This window comes from Arvicola amphibius, chromosome 3, assembly GCF_903992535.2.
Source record: "Arvicola amphibius chromosome 3, mArvAmp1.2, whole genome shotgun sequence".
Classification (NCBI taxonomy): domain Eukaryota; kingdom Metazoa; phylum Chordata; class Mammalia; order Rodentia; family Cricetidae; genus Arvicola; species Arvicola amphibius.
The window spans coordinates 108,787,962-108,805,069 of NC_052049.1; the positions used below are offsets into that span (position 1 = coordinate 108,787,962).

General features: G+C 45.5%; 1 pseudogene; it reads right to left on the reverse strand.

The window, feature by feature from the left end:
* Positions 1–461: 461 nt before the first annotated feature.
* LOC119809362 lies at positions 462–1,238 on the reverse strand (annotated as a pseudogene).
* Between the last annotated feature and the right edge of the window lie 15,870 nt (positions 1,239–17,108).

The window sequence follows — 17,108 nt, forward strand, 5'->3', positions numbered from 1 at the left end:
CGGACATGCAGGCAGAACACTGTATACACAATAAAGAAGCATTTAAAGAAAAAGACTCCGGATGGGTAAATGACTGAGACACCTAAGGCAGAAAAGGGCCTGAGCCCCAAACCCTGAGTCCCAAGTAAAGCACACTGAATCTCTCACCCCAGAGCCTTGTAGGTCTCCCCAGCTTCAAAAGATTCTTGCCCTGAATGAGGGCTTAGAGGACATTCCTCTCAGATAGCAGCAGCCATTCATTTGAGACTGGCTATTAAGGCGCCACACTTTCCCAGATGGGGCAACCTGCTAAGGTCGAAGTTCAAATGCCAGATTGAGATTCCTTCCTTCCCTCCCTCCCTCCCTCCCTCCCTCCCTCCCTCCCTCCCTCCCTTCTTTCCTTCCTTCCTTCATTTTCTCTTCATTTCTTTCTTTTTTTTTTTTGGTTTATGGAAAATTTATTGCACTATTCTAACAGCACATTATTTTTTTTTCTTTTCAACATCTTGCTCTGCAGCTTCCTTTACCCTCTTTGCTCGGATGCCAAAGAGCCAGGCGTTGGCCCTGGGGCCATGCAAAGACTGGCAGAAGCCTTGAAATTCTTTTCTTCTGTCATGACTCTGGCTTTCTCTTTTTTACAAACATTCCAGATGGGTGTCACAGGTCCTATTAGATGGGTGGCCAATTTAAGTTTTTCAGCAGAACTATCTCCCTTTTTTGGAGCAGTAGGCTTCTTGGTGAAAGTACGAGCTTGGAGCGGTACTCCTTCATGCGCTGCACATTGGCCTGTAGTGACTCTGTGGATTTCTTTCGCCTCCTTGGGTCCGCAGAGCTGCCGATGGTGCGAGCCACTTTTTTAAATGGATACCAGACACCCTGAGTTCCTCCAGGCTGAAGCCCCTGCCAGCTCGGACCTTGGTGTGGTATCTCCCTGTGGGGCACCTCACGATGGGCCTGATAAGACCGGATTCGCCTGCTGGGTCTTGCGTCTGCAGATCTTGTGTGCTGGCTGGTTGAACCAAGTGTATACTTGCCGCTGCGGAATCCTTGTGGAAGTGGGACTTCAAGATCATGCATTCGGGCTGGGCACCATGGCTGTCTCCAGTGCAGGAGAAGGGCCGAGCGGAAAGGACCGAGTGCTCCATTCTTCGATTTCTTGCAGTCCATGGTTGCTCATTCCAGTGTCCACAGGCGCCAGACAAGTGAAACAGCAAACAAGGAAGGATTCCAAGTGAGAAGTGCAGGCTGACGTAGCTCATGGTACACCTTCTGCCTGGAGGTTCAGAACAAAAGCTGTCTGACAATACTGCACTGATCCTTCAAACCCTCTCTGGCCTGCCATTTGAAGGCTCCAAGGAAGGCGTGGAAGCGAATCCCTTTGCAGTAAGGAAGGAGCCCGGTGTGGTTCAGTAACCCTGCAGAGACACAGGTGGAATCTGGCAACAGACTCTCTGTGGTTTTGATACCAGTTCTACAGTCTGACGATACACGAGCGTCAGAGAAGGTGTGCCTCAGTTTCTTCTCTTTCTCGTGCAAGTGCTTGGGCCTGCACCTGCACTGGTGGAAGCCAGAGATCGACTTCTGGTGTCTTGCTCTATTGTTCCCCACCTTATTTTTGGGGACAAGGTGAATCTGGAGTTACCAGGTTTACTGAATTGGCAGGCCAGCAAACCCCAGGGATCGGCCTGACTCCACCTACCCAGGGATTCCAGACATTCATTGTGGCTTCTGACTTTTGCTTGTGTCCTGGGAATCCGAACTCGGCTCCTTCTGCTTGCACAGCAAGTACCTTATCCACTGAGCCATCTACCCAGGTCTGTTTCTTCAGCAGCAAGATGTGGGTAGAACCAACTTCGCTAGAGCTGTTACAGGAACAGAACCCTATAGAGCTCTTTAGGCAGTGCCTCCACAGATGTAGTGCCCTCTAAGGGTTAGCGATTGCCGTTCCTATAGGACACACCTTACAGTTAGACACATGTGAACATATCAAACAGTCCACCATTCTGTGTGTAGGCTGTTAAGAAGGCAATCAAGGATTATATTTGGGGTGATATCTATACACTAGTGGGCCTCCCAGAGTTCGTAGTGAAGCCCCATTACTTATTTTATAATGAATAATAATGACTAATTAATGATGTAAAAGAATAGCATCATTCCTTGTATAATATCAACAATAACACGTTATGAAGCAATAACGGTAGTAACCAGTAGCACACAGAGCTCTCTGAGAGTCAGGCGAGGGTTTTATTTCTGTCACCTCAGTCTTTTTGTTTGCTTGCTTGTTTTTGTTTTGGCTTTTGAGACAAGGTTTCTCTGTAGCTTTGGAGCCTGTCCTGGAACTAGTTCTTGTAGACTAGGCTGGCCTCGAACTCACAAAGATCCACCTGCCTCTGCCTCCTGAGTGCTGGGATTAAAGGCGTGCGCCACCGCCGCCCGGCTTCTCATCTCAGTCTTTACACTCACACCTGCTTTACAAAGCTTCAAGGCCTAAGGAAATCAAATAATCTGTTCAGCTTTTAAAAAAGTAGAAGAAAAGTTATGTCTAGATTTGATATAATTCTATCAGTCCTATAGATAAGACATTTTGGTCCAGTGTTTCTTTAGAAAATTTTTTAACATCATTTTTTTTATTGATTTTTTTGGGGAATTTCACATCACGCCCCCAGTCTCAGTCATTTCCTGGCCCCTCCATATTCACCCTTCATCTTGTCAGTGCCCTACCCCAATAGAAATTTTTTTTTTTTTTTTTTTTTGGTTTTTCGAGACAGGGTTTCCCTGTAGTTTCTAGAGCCTGTCCTGGATCTAGCTCTTGTAGACCAGGCTGGCCTCAAACTCAGAGATCCGCCTGCCTCTGCCTCCCTAGTGCTGGGATTAAAGGCATACGCCACCACTGCCCGGCCCCAATAGAAAATTTTAAAAAATTAATTAAACACGTCTCTCCTCCATCTTTCCTGCCTCTCCATTATCTCTTCATTTGTCTTAGCGGCATCGGGAGCTGCGGTGTGGCACGCAGTAGACCCTTTGGTCCAAACAGCTCTCCTTGCAAGTGTTCATTGCAATGAGCTGTTGGTCTGGTTCAAGGCCTCTGTCTTCTGGTTAATACTGGATCCTCACCAAACCCCCTCTTGGATATCCTGCTGTTGCCTCAAGTCATGGAGATCCTGCAGCTAGGGTTCCTATGAACCAGTACCTTCATGCTCTCCAACAGGTTGTAGATGGGGTAGGTGTTGGGGTGGGCTGACCCTAATCCCTGGATGTGGGCCTGGATGGTAGCTGAGTTGGTCAGTTCGGGCCTTTGCTGGGACCACCCCTCTCAGGCAAGGAGCAGAGCCAGCTCTCCTGTGCACATAACATTGGGCCAGCTCTCCTGTGCTCTTGTTGAGGGTTGGAGCCAGTTTTCTCAGGGCTGTGGTCAACAAGGCCAGCTCTCCGAAGGGTGAACTCTACCAGATGGGGCAGGGCCAGATCTCCCAGGGTCAGCAAAGGGAGTGGCAGAATCTGGTATCCTTCCCCAACTCCCAACTCTGGCCAAGGATGCGAAGAAGGCCATCGTGTGGCTTGGTGGCAGTATGGGTCGCAGACATCAACACCAACCCCTGCTGAAGGATCACAGACCCAGACATGGTGGTAAGTAACAGGCAAGGCCCAGATGTCACCATGGCACTGGGTGGCATCACTGGACACTCTGATCAGCATGACATGGTGGCAGCATGACTCTCAGACACCAACCTGGTTTCAGGTGGAGCCCAGACCCCGGGCATCTGTATGACCTTCAGTGGTAACAGGAGCCATGGACATTCACAAAGACCCTGGCTGTGGTAGGGCCATGGACCTAGACATGGCCCTGGGCAGTATTCCAGACCCGGAAGTCAGCTTGTTTCTCACCACCTTTAGGTCTTCAGTTCTGCCTCTCTCCATAGCACACTCTCCTCTTCTCTTTCCCACTTCCCCACTCATCATAACAGCGCATGCCTGCCATTCCTGGTGCCTCCCGGCACTGTCTCCTACCTACCTGGGCTGAGTCAGTTGCACTGGGCAGGCCTGTAGGGGTATCTTCAGCCAGCCTGCTGGGCCTTGGAAATTCTTGCAGCATTTGTTTACGGGTGACAACTTCTTTGACTAGAAGGAGACGGCTTGGAGCAGAGAAACTTGGGGCTGAGCATTTGCATTTTAAAGGCTCACATAGCACTTGATATTTTATGCAGGGCTTTCTGGTTGCTCCAGATCCTTTTGAAACAAGGTGGCCTGTAACTAATCAGTGATTTCAATTTTTTTTGTCTTGAATAACGCTCTACAGCAAAACTGTAAGGCGGGTATCACAAATTACCAGATTGTAAATGAGAAAGTGGAGACTCCCAGGGGCCAGGTGACTCGCCCACTGTCACACAGCGAAGTGTAAGCAGAACTTAAACCCGCGCCTTCTCATATCCTGCCCAGCAGCTGTATCTTTACTGTGGTACCTAGAGTTCTGGCCTACAGCAGTGGGGATCTGCAAGCCACACTTACAAGCCCATGTTAATGACCTGGGGGAGGGATATGACTCCCCAGGTACTGGCTGTGCAGGCCTGAGGACCTGAGTTCAGATTCCCCAGAGCCTATGCAAAACAAGACTCTTACCACCAGAGAGACAGAAAGTGGATAAAGTGGATGTACTGAGATGGGAGAGGAGGCAAGCGGCTCCTAAGGAACTTGTGGGCCAGTTGACCTGGTGTGTTCAGTGTCAACCGGCAAAGAATCCTGTTTCAGACAAAAGACAGCTGAGGTTGTCCTCTGACCTACATACATATGCTGTAACACACACACACACACACACACACACACACACACACACACACCCCATGCACACTCTGCCATGGAAGTACTGAGAATATCCTGACTTTATTCTTTATATTCAAAATGGAGAGACAAGACAGGCTAGTGAGTTCCCAAAGGAAGGAATGTGGTCAGCTGGTTCAGTTCGGAGTGGGGTTTTGTGTGTGCAAGATAAGGAGCACTCCAGCAAGATGGAGGAAGCAAAGAGAAGTCGCATCTGTCCTGCTCAGCCCAATCCCCATTTATTTGTCACCTGGACTCTCAGTCTTGGTGCCCCCAGTGCCACAAAAAGTTCCCTCTTATTCTTTTACTCAACATGTATGCGTGTGTGTGTGTGTGTGTGTGTGTGAGTGTTTTGCTGAGGGCTGGGGGAACTGATGTCCAGCCTCTCCTCAGCATTCTAGCCATTTTAATTTGTTGAGTTTCTAATTACCTAAATACTGGTCAGGAGCCTGAGGAGGGATGTTGGGGCCTGTGTATCACCTCCTCCTCCTTCCCCAGCGTTGCTCATCCCCATTTCAATTCAAGGGGCCCAGCAGCCTGCATCAGACTGTAGCAGCTCCATTTCCCTCCAAGATTAATAATTATGACATTAGAAGGGTGATCTGTTGCAATTCAGCCTTTCTATTTGCAGGCTGGTGGCTGCATATCAATGGCATGATTAGGCAAATGAAATCAGATTGGCACTGTTAGGAAATATTTACATGGCCAGAATGCATATGCTTCAATCTCATTGTTCCCATTATTAAGCCATTTTATAATCTCATAACATTTAGACTCACACTTTGCATTTCTAATTAACTTGAGGAGCGACTTCGCTGGGAATTAATTGCAACTTGTGCATTCTTCTACACACGAACTTGCTGCAGAACAAACTCTGGCTGGCAGTCATGTAACTCACCCCCAACATGGACTCTGAGCTGACTTCTGCTGTACGCCAGCCTCATTGCCAGTTGGGAAAAGTGGCTGGGGACGTTGGTTTTCATTAAAACCGGGCAGCAAATCACATGCAAGAGCAGTCTGAGTGCAAGAGTCCCCGTGGAGGGACTTGCTTCCTCCTCACAGCCGCTCATAAACAAGCTGTCTGATGTGGGGCAGTGGATTTCCACCTTCGGGATTTAATGAATCAGTAACACCACTAAAATAATAGCAGCAGCACCAACATCTGGAAGGCCTAACCTGCTGTCCTTCAAACTGTTGGGTTGCCTTTCTTTTTCTTGCTTTCATTTTAATCTATTTATTTACGTTGAGTCAAGGTCTCATGGAGCCCAGGTTAGCCCCAAACTGACTGAAGATGGCTTTGCTCCCCTACCCAATGATCCTCCTGCATTTACCTCCCTTGTGCTGTGTTTCTATCTGTGCCCTGCCACACCCAAGTATTTCTTTCTAAAGCAGGGTCTGACTCTTCAGCCTAAGCTGCCTTGGAACATACTGTGTGGTTCAGACTGACTTCAAACATGCCCACCTCCTGCTCAACCTGCTCAGCCTCATGAGTTCTGAGACGGAAACAACTCAAAAGTGCATTACCCTTCAAGTGGGTGATGTCTGCCCTTTAGTGCTCTTTATTTTCTTTTATCACAGGGTTTTTATTAATATTCACAATTGATGTCAAATTTTTTTTCTGGCAATAGAATGATGTTCATGGCATATTGAGTAGACGTATTGACAAGACACTTTCATGAATGAGCAGGAAGCACGCTTTGAGCATGTGCAGCAGCCTAAACTTTCTTCATCAGTGCCCTAAGTCTAAAATTTTTCCTGGTCCTGTTTCAAGAGACTTATGGATACGTGGCTGTCTGGTTCTGATGAGATGTTATCTGAACAGTGGGGAGTGAACCTGGTTTACAAAGTGCTCCTCGGAGTGAGAAGTTCTTAACTGCAGAGAACTGTGCACACCCTCTTTGCCCTTCCAGAGGCTTTGTCCACAGGAGGGAGGGTGTTATTGGCATCTAGTGGGTAGAAGCCACAGATGAGGCCCAAGCTTCTTACAATACTCAAGGCAGCCTCCACAATAAAGAATGGCTGGAGAGATGGCTTAGTGGCTAAGAGTACTGGCTGTTCTTCCAGAGGACCAGAGTTCGATTCCCAGCACCCATACGGCAGCTCACAACCATCTATAACTCCGGTTCTCTGATGCCCTTTTCTGGTCTTTGAGGGTACCAGGCACAGAAAGTAAGAGGTGCACTGATAGACTTGCAGGCAAAACACTCATATCCAAAAAATGGGAAAACAAAAAAAGAAGAGCCTAGCCTGAAACGTCAGCAGTCCTGGAAATCTCTACACAGAAGCTTCGACTTCATAAGCCACAAAACTGGCTATATATAAGGGTTTTTACACAGAATTGCTAAGGTTTGTGTGTGGCTGAGCTAGTTTCAGTCTCCTTCCTCATAGTATACACTCTGGTGATGACACTGTAGACGAAGAAATAAGGGGCCTTTCCTACCCCAGCTGGAGATTGGACTGTACAACTGTCTGTCAAGAGAGTCTAGTAACTGAAGCGGTGAGATGCTCTGAGGGTGAAGGCATGAGCCAACAATGGTCTGGAGTGCACAAGTCTCCTGCCTCAGCCTCTTGTCTGCTGTGATATCAGGCTGTGCCATCATACTCGGCTATTTTCCACAGTCTCAATCCAGGTCATGCAAACCTTGGAGGGAGACACCTGTCACGATTTGTCTGAAGATCTTTGAAGCATTTTTATTCAGTTGTCTGAGGGGTTACAGCACTGAATGGCCATCAACAAATTCTTTAGTCTAGAGATTTCCAATTGCAGGCATTACAGATCAACAAATCTTCAAAAATAATTATTTACTTAGATGTTTTCCAAGAAAAATATTCTCAAAAATATTAATTTCATTAATATCAGTTTATTGAAGCAATTATATTTTAATAGCAGAAAACAGAAAGGGTGTAGTTGATTTCTTTATACATTTCACATGTATTTATGAATTGCCTATCATGTACAAGTGTCTTCTGGGGGTTGGTGATAAAACAGAGAAAAAGAATGTCCAAGTCTTGTCTTCTTGTGGTCCACAGTGTCCTAACACTAGAATAAAAGTCTAGTTTGATATGGGGGTACATGGCTTTAATATCAGCACTCAAGAGATAGAGGCAGTCTGATCTTCATGAGTTCAAGGTGGATGTGACCTACATACTGAGTTCCAGGCCAGTCAGGGATACATAATGTGACCTTGTTTCATATATAAGTCAAAATTTGAAGGAATGTTTCTTGCTGTGGGATGTCTTTCTCTCTGCTGTGAATATGCGTTGCTCTCATTGGTTGATAAATAAAACTGCTTTGGCCTATGGCAAGGCAGGATAGAGCCAGGTGGGAAATCTAAGCCAGAGATACAGGAGAAGAAGAGTGGAATCTGGGAGATGCCATCCAGCTGTCCAAGGAATAACCTGCCAGCAGACCAGTAATGCCACGGCCACGTGGTAATACTTAAATTAATAGAAATGGGTTAATTTAAATGTAAGAACTAGCTAGTAATAAGTCTGAGCCATTGGTCAGACATTTATAACTAATATTAAGCCTCTTAGTGCTTATTTTAAAAGTGGCTATGGGACTTGGCAGGAAAAAAGCCTCTCTTTGCATTTCCCATTGGCTACGTTGTATTCATTTAGTTATTCCAACTCTGCCATGTGTCAGCCCTGGTACAGAACCCAGCTGTCCGGGGTAAAGCAGTGAAATTGTGGCAGATGGACAGAAGCTACAGCAAAATGTGAGCAGATGCTGGAGTCTCCCCAGAGTAGGGTTCATGGTTCAGGTTAGAAATGATTTAGGATTCACTGTGTACGGTGGGCAGCCTGAGCAGACTTTGGTGGGAACAGCTCCCCACCTTTTGGTCCCACATGACTTTGCATTGACTACTTTTTCTATTCCTTACTGGTAAGCTTAAAGAGTAGTCAAAGAGGTCACCTAGAAGGGCAGAAGCAGATGGAGAACCAAATCCCAGCTCCTCTGCTTTTCACGCATGGATGTATTCATTGACCAAGCTCAAGTAGCTGCTATTCAGAACACAAGAGGCCAGACGCACGTTCTCCAAAGCCCCTGCAGGAACCACCTATTCACCTTTCCCCTTGCTATTGGGGTCTTCAAAGTTGTCCTTCCCCAAATTCTCAGTACAAATCATGTACTTCTGCAAGCTTAGCATAACAGGTTTGCAGGGCAGATATCTTGTATGTTCAGAATTGCCCACCGACTTGGGAAAGAAAGAGAATGTCTCAAATGTAGATTCTATTGAGAGAGGAAAGCAGGGTGGGGGGGTGGGGTGAGGGCAGGGGAGCAGGGAGGAAGCAGGAGGGGAAGAGCCAGGTAGTGAAGCAGGAGCTTTAGAGGGAGTCCCACAATCTAAGACTTTTGCCTTGACACATGCGCAGACTCACTTTGCGCATCCGTTTTGACAGCCACTCTTTGCTGGATACCAAGGAAACAGAGTCAGCCCAGACGTCCGTCAACAGATGAACGGATCACACAAATGTGGTGCATAGACACAATGGGCTTGTATTCACCCATAAAGCAGAGTGGAATTGTGACGTTTGCAGGACAATGGATAGAGCTAGAAAACACTGTATTAAACAAGGCAAGCAAACACTGTATGCTTTCTCTCATGAGACAGTCTTAGCTTCTAATTGTAAATACATAAATCTTGGTGGGAGTAAACAAGGGCAAAGGTTAGAAACATAGGAAAGGGTACGGGAGGCTACAAAAGGGGCTTTAAGGGAGGTGGTGGGGAGGATGATGGAGCAAAGTGGAAGGGGGAATAGCGGAGGCAAATGTGATAGGATTGGAGGGAGGACTGGAGAGGAAAGCAGAGCTGAGCAGGAGTGCGGGTGTCCAGAGCTGCCTAAAATGTGCATAAAAACTGCATATGGAAGCCTGCTATTTTGTAAGCCAATTAAAAATATTTAAATAAATATAAAGAGAGAAAGAAAGTTTGAGCATGGAACTTAGGTCACTAAGGCCATCCCAGACGAAAAGACCAGCATCCTTGTCCTAGGCAGAGGTAGGAAATAAATGTCCTGCTCTACTCTGTGTGAATGGAGTCAGTATTGTCTTAGAGAAATGATTCTCAACCTACGGGTCTTGACTCCTTTTGGGGTCAAACAACCTTGTCACAGGGGTTGCATATCAGATATTTACATGACAGTTCATAACAGTAGCAAAATTACAGTTATGAAGTAGCAACGAAAATAATTTTATGGCTGGGGTCACCACAGCATGAGGAGCTGTATTAAAAGGTAACAGCTTTAGGAAGGTTGAGAACCACTGCCTCAAGGAAAGGGAATTCAGGCTGGCTAAGGTCTTCATAAGACATCAAGTTTTCCTTTTGGCCCCTGGGTAGGTCTGTGTCCACAGAACACCTCTTTTTCCTCCCAGGGCCGTGCCCACCTGTGCCCTCCATCTGAACAGCTGGCATACACATGTGTTTCCCACATCACCCACCATGGTCAAGAGTGGCGCTGCTCAAGTCTGGCCTCAATGGCTCATGTAGTTTTCACTGACTGTGGGATGCATTCCCAGTCAGCTAATGTTGCTATCCAGCCTCAGTGACAGAGCAAAGCAAAGGCTCCTATCTAGGTCCTTCTGTCTGGCATTTAGAACCATCAAGCAACTTGTTTTGCTTTCAGATGAGGTCTACCCATGTAGCCCAGGTAGACTTTACAATGTCCATCCCCCTGCCTCCACCTCCCGAGTTCTGTAACTTCAGGTGTTTGCTACCGTACCTTGCTCTGTGAAGTATTCTCTTATTTTTTAATTCTTTTCGCCCACCCCGTTATTTTTTATTCTTATGACTAATTATTGTGTATGTTGATGGCATATGCAAGCATTTATGTGTGTGCCGTGCATGAACACGCTATGGCACGTGTGTGGAGATCAGAGGAAAGCTTCGTAGAGTCAATTCTTTCCTTTCCCCCTTATCTGAGTCTTAGGGATCAAACTGGCGCCATCGGGCTTTCTCTGCAAGTGCTGAGCTATCTTGCTGAACCTCCTTTTCTTCTTTAGGTTGGAGTTAAAAATGAGCTGGCACCCCCAAATCCCATCCATAGTGACGGAATATGAAACAGGAACTCTGGAAAGCATGGCTGGGAGGGGAACAGCTTCCCTGGCATCCCTGCTTGTCACAGGTCCTCTTCAACATGTGTAGCTGAGACCTAATCTTTTGCATAGCAGTATCATGTTTTTCGGTAATGTATGGTATATATGTTTGGCAGAGTTTCTAGCCTATAAATGCTGGAGTCATTAATCGGTGAGAAAATACAATCTGTGTTTCCATCCAACATGGTTCAGACCATACTTGAAATACTGTGCTCAATCCAAGGGAAGCATAATTTTAAATTAAATAGATTCACAAGGGACTGAAAAAAGTATGTTAGGAGTAACAGTGCAAGATATGAGAACATGCCTTTGGAGAAAAAGAACACTTGTAGAAGGTGGAAGAAATGTTTTGCTACCTGTTTTTGCTTTTGTTTTTACCTCTCAGACAAGGTCTTGCCATGTAGCCAGGCTGGTTTCAGAGTCACTGTCCTGTCCCGGCTTCCAACAGTGCTGGGGATTGCAGGTGTGTAGTACCACACCTGGCCTTGAGTGGTTGGCATTGGTTTTAATACTGGCAAAGTTTCTTTGTGATGAGTGTGGCATTCTAGATGACAACAGTGTCAAAATGAGGGTCACCAGTTGAGGTAGTGTGGAAGCAAACTGAGGCCGCCTATGGGTGACATTCAAGTGAGTTAGGTGTTTCAGGTGGGTGGACACTGGACTAGATAGTCTTCAAGGCTCTGTTCTACAATTGCATTATTTATGTGAGATTTGAGTCGTTCTCTCTGCCGCTCTCCTTCCCTCTCTGTATTTTTTTTAAAGTGGGAAGAATGTGAAAGACTTTTCTGTGGGCACACTATCTGAGAGAGTGATCACTAAAGATGTGTGTGTACATAGTGGGGTTGTGGTTTCCGTTCAACAATTTCCTCATATCAGATGCTACACCGACTGTTTCCGTGTATTGTCTCATTTAAAGCTCTCAGCCATCTTTTGGAGAAGGAGAAACCATTTATTCATGTCTCCATTTCATAGAGAAGACTGAAGTTTTGAGGGGATAGCATACTCTGAACCACACAGCTAGGGAGAGCTGGGGCGTACATCCTGGAGTGTTGGATGGTCAGCTTAATAAATTAGGGTGTGCCACTTGTGTTTAAAGAAGACACTTGTTCTTAGATTGCATAGGTACCACAGAACCCGCTCCAAAAGGGAGAGCCACATAAATATCTGTTGCTATTGCATTTAAAAAATGTTCTCCTGGGCTGAGGAGATGGCTCAATGGGGGAAAAAAATGGTCCTAAGAACCTGAGTTCGAACCCCCAGAACTTGCATAAAAGCCAGATGCATAGAGCAAAGAAGCAGAAACAGGAGAACCTTAAGAATCTTAAAGGTCAACAAACTAGTCTGGTATTTGGAGCAAAGAAAACAACAAACACATCATGCGCCAAGCAAAGTAGAAAAGGAGGACCAATATCTAAAGGTGTCCTCTGACCTCCACACACTTGTTGCCATTTACACACACACACACACACACACACACACACACACACAGCTGAGGCTGCAGAAGTGGAAGCTTAGCTCCTCCTCTGAGCCTGGGCCCCTCCCTCACTCTTAAGGATCGGCTTGCCTCAACTCCAACGGGCTCAGAGCATATGGTAACAGTGGGCCAGAGGTTCATCGGGGGCTCCTGGCCCAAGAGTCATCACACAATACAACCTTCGACTGTTAGTTGCTTCGGTACACAAAGCTTTCTCCGGCTTACCTGCTAGGTGTGGGTTTTGTGTCTGTACATGCACGTGCGCCCGTGGGGGTGGGGGAGTTTCTGTTTGGTTTTCCTAATGGCTGGTATTGGCAGTGCAGTAGCTGGACCCCTTCCAGCAGGTAGAAGCTTCCAGATGAATGGGGGTGGCTAAATGAGAGGCCCTGCTTTTCTTAATTTGTCTCAAACAATCACTTAATGGGCACGGGAGATTCCCGTGAAATGGGTGAATAGCTTCTGTCCATTTTCCCAAGGCCTCACTGAACTAAAGCCGACTGGCTTTTAAGATATAAACAGCACATAAATAAGTAAATAAATAAATAAATAACTAAAGGGGGGTGTCTTTATCTTCACACACCAAATCTGTGCGGCAGTAAAGTGCAGGTCCTGACAGGAATTTCAATTATTTAATCAAAAAGAAAATGAAAGAGGTCTTAAGTGTTGCGATTCGGAGACAGCCTTTTCATAGACCAATCTAGCGAGCGCGCACATTGAATATGAAGCAAAATGGAAGGAAATTAAGGCAGCTCCGGCTTAAATCATGTGATTGCAAATAGTAAATTAGTTTCTCGATGTTTTCATTTAAGTGTTTAAGTGGAAGGTTTTATTCCTAATGTAGTGTAGTGACACAGAAGAGAACCCTCGGCCGACTGCAGCTTCCCCCATCCTGGCAACAAGGATGCATTTGCCCTGGGGAGGGAGAGGGAGGAAGAGGGGCGAAGATGGAGAGGGCTGGGGACGCAGAGCGGCAGTCGCGTTAGGGCGCTTTTGTTTCGAATTGCTACCGAAGTAGCTTTCACAGCAAACTCATTAATCCAGCAGATGAGCAACGTCTGTTGAAAATGTACTAAGCGAAACGCATTTAATTTGGAAGGGAAATCAGGGGCCGCATTAGTCAGAGCATATAAATGGCCACATCAGCCATTCGGCTGCTTTTTATTTTGTTTTTAAATTTATTTACTTATTTTGATGTTGACTCGCTGAATTTGTGCTTAAAGGTTAGGGGAAGCCGGCCATCACTAAGCTTGAGATCAAACCAGGTCCTCTGCTGTCAAAGGCTCCTGGGTGGTTTAGCCCTGCTGGAAGCTGAGTCGCTCTGGGAGCCTAGAGGAGGTCACAATAACCTCCGGGGAAAGTACTAATTGGGTTGGACTCAGTTGACCTCCGGCTGGTGCAACAAGTAACCAGGGTCATTTCTTTGCAAATGAGCATCGCTTTGTGTTTGTAATTAGCTTTGATTATTCGTCTAGGAGCTTACAACCCGAACAGCAAGGAGGTCAGGCGCTCAGCAGCAACAGCAAGTGGACTTCCAAAGACGAATTAGGAGATGAGGCCCAGGGTCTCTGAGGGTTAGACTGGCCAGGGCCCCTTCGACAGCTCACGGGTGGGGCAGGGGGAAGGGGGAGGTCTTTGCTTTTAAACTGACAACTCCCTTGACTCCTCTTCAGTGACCCACAGGCTTGGCTCCTGCACATCCGTCCCCCAAGAAGCACTCCTTGCCTATGTCCTGTCAAGAAATCTCTTTTGGTTGCTGTTGTTTTGGTTTTTAAAAACCTCAAGCCCCCTAGAAAGGTTTTGGTCTGTGATGTTTTCTGAGCACTACGTGCTGAACATATACTGACGTCTATCCTTGTTTAACTTTTGTGACTGAATATTATTTTCAAATCAGAATGTAATGGTTATCAATCTTCTGTCCTGAGGTTTATTTAAATTAAGACACAGTGAAGTGTCACCGTATTTAAGCATTTCCCTGTTTCTCCATCTCTGTCTGTGTGTATGTGTGTCTGTCTGCCTGCCTCTCCTTTCTTTTCTTCCCTCCTTTCTTCCCACACTGCTGTGGCTTGAATCCAGGGTCTCATTCAAACGAGGCACAATATGTGCTACATCCATTACTGTACTACTGTGCTAGGCCCTGCCCCCTCTGTATTTTTTTCTTTGTTGTAGCATTGGCTGGCCTGGAACTCTATGAAAACCAAACTGGCCTCCAGCTCACAGGGATTTGCCTCCTCTGGCTCCTGAGGGCAGTGATTAAAGTCCTGCAAATGCAGGTTCAAATTATCTACTTTGCTGACGGTGGGCCTTGAACCCATGATCCTGAAATTAAGAACCTTAAACTCAGGTGGGTGGTGGCACACACCTTTAACCCCAGCACTCAGCAGAGGAAGGAGGATCTCTCAGTTCAAGACCAGTGGGGTCGTTCTAGGAGTGAGTTCCGGGACAACCAGGGCTACATAGTGAAACCCTGTCTCACAAAGCAAAACACAACACAAAAGAAACAACAATTTCCAATTTTTTAAAAAGATTTATTTATTTATTTATTGTGTATACACCATTCTGCTTCCATGTATGCCCACATGCCAGAAGAGGGCACCAGATCTCATTACAGATGGTTGTGAGCCACCATGTGGTAGCTGGGAATTGAACTCATGACCTCTGGAAGAGCAGCCAGTGCTCTTAACCTCCAAGCCATCTCTCCAGCCCCAACAATTTCCCATTCTTAAAGGCATCCTTTGTTGTTGTTCCAAAGCAGAATCCAATTTAAGGACCACAGGTGTGTCTGACTTCTATCTCTTTTTTTTTAATGAATTTTTATTTTATTTATTTGTGTGTGTGTGTGTGTGTGTGTGTGTGACCAGTTTACAGGAATTGGTTCTCCCCCTCCTTAAGATCAAACACAGGTCTTCCTCCTCGGTGGACAAGCACCTTTACCACCGAGCCCTCTCACCACCCTTGATTTTAGCTCTTAAGTCGCTAGTCCTTTACCGTATTTCTGTTTCCCTCATCCCTGACCCTAACTGAAGGATGGCAGGAATTCCCCAGTGTTGTATTGGGCCTCCTGAATCTGGCTGGCTGCTACCATACAGATTAGTTTACTTGTCCTTTGTGAGTCCTAAAGTGACTTGGATTTAGGTCTAATCCTAGTTTTTTTTTTTTAATTGTCTTTATTGAGCTATATATTTTTCTTTGCCCCCTTCCCTTCTTTCCCCCTTCCCTTCTACCCTCTCCCATGGTCCCCATGCTCCCAATTTACTCAGGAGATCTTGTCTTTTTCTCCTTTCCATGTAGATTAGATCCATGTATGTCTCTCTTAGGATCCTCATTGTTGTCTAGGTTCTCTAGGATTGTGAATTTTAGGCTGGTTTTTCTTTGTGTTATGTCTAAAAGCCATTTATGAGTGAGTACATATAATATTTGTCTTTCTGGGTCTGGGTTACCTCACTCAATATGATGTTTTCTAGATCCATCCATTTGCCTGCAAATTTCAAGATGTCATTATTTTATTCCCCTGCTGTGTAGTATTCCATTGAGTAAATGTACCATATTTTCCTTATTCATTCTTCGGTCGATGGGCATTTAGGCTGTTTCCAGGTTCTGGCTATCACAAATAATGCTGCTATGAACATAGCTGAGCACATGTCCTTGTGGTACAATTGGGCATTTTTTGGGGTATATACCCAAAAGTTGTGTTGCTGGGTCTTGAGATAGGTTGTTTCCTAATTTTCTGAGAAATCGCCATACTGATTTCCAAAGCAGCTGTACAAGTTTGCACTTCCATCAGCAATGGAGGAGTGTTCCCTTTACCCCCACATCCTCTCCAGCATAAGTTGTCATCAGTATTTTTGATCTTGGCCATTCTTACAGGTGTAAGATGGAATCTCAGAGTTGTTTTGATTTACATTTCTCTGATATGAATGATGTTGAACATTTCCTTAATTGTCTTAGTGTCTTTCAGCCATTTTAGATTCATCAGTTGAGAGTTTTCTGTTTAGGTCTACACCTCACTTTTTTTTTTTTTTCCCACTGGATTAGTTGTTCTTTTGATGACCAATTTCTTGAGTTCTTTGTATATTTTGGAGATCAGTCCTCTGCCCGATGTGAAGTTGGTGAAGATCTTTTCTCATTCTGTAGGCTGCCGTTTTGTCTTGTTGACTGTGTCTTTTGTTTTATAGAAGCTTCTCAGGTTTCAGGAGGTCCCATTTACTAATTGTTTCTCTCAGAGTCTGTGCTGCTGGGGTTATATTTAGGAAGTGATCTCCTGTGCCAATACGCTCAACTTTACTTCTCCCTTTCTCTTCTATGAGGTTCAGTGTGGTTGGCTTTATGTTGAGGTCTTTGATTCATTTTGACTTGAGTTTTGTGCATGGTGACAGATATGGATCTATTTTCATTCTTCTACATGTTGATATGCAGTTATGCCAGCAGTATTTGATAAATATGTTTTCTTTTTTTGATTTTATATTTTTTGTTCCTTTGTCAAAAATCAGGTGTTCGTAGGTGTGTGGATTGATATCTTGGTCTTGATTTGGTTTCATTGGTTCTCCTGTCTGTTTTTATGCCAATGCCAGGCTGTTTTCAGTACTGTAGTTCTGTAGTAGAGTTTGAAGTCGGGGATTGTGATGCCTCCAGAAGTTCCTTTATTTTACAGGATTGTTTTGGCTATCCTGGGTTTTTTGCTTTTCCATATGAAGTTGAGTACCATTCTTTCGAGGTCTGTGGAAAATTTCGCTGGGATTTTAATTG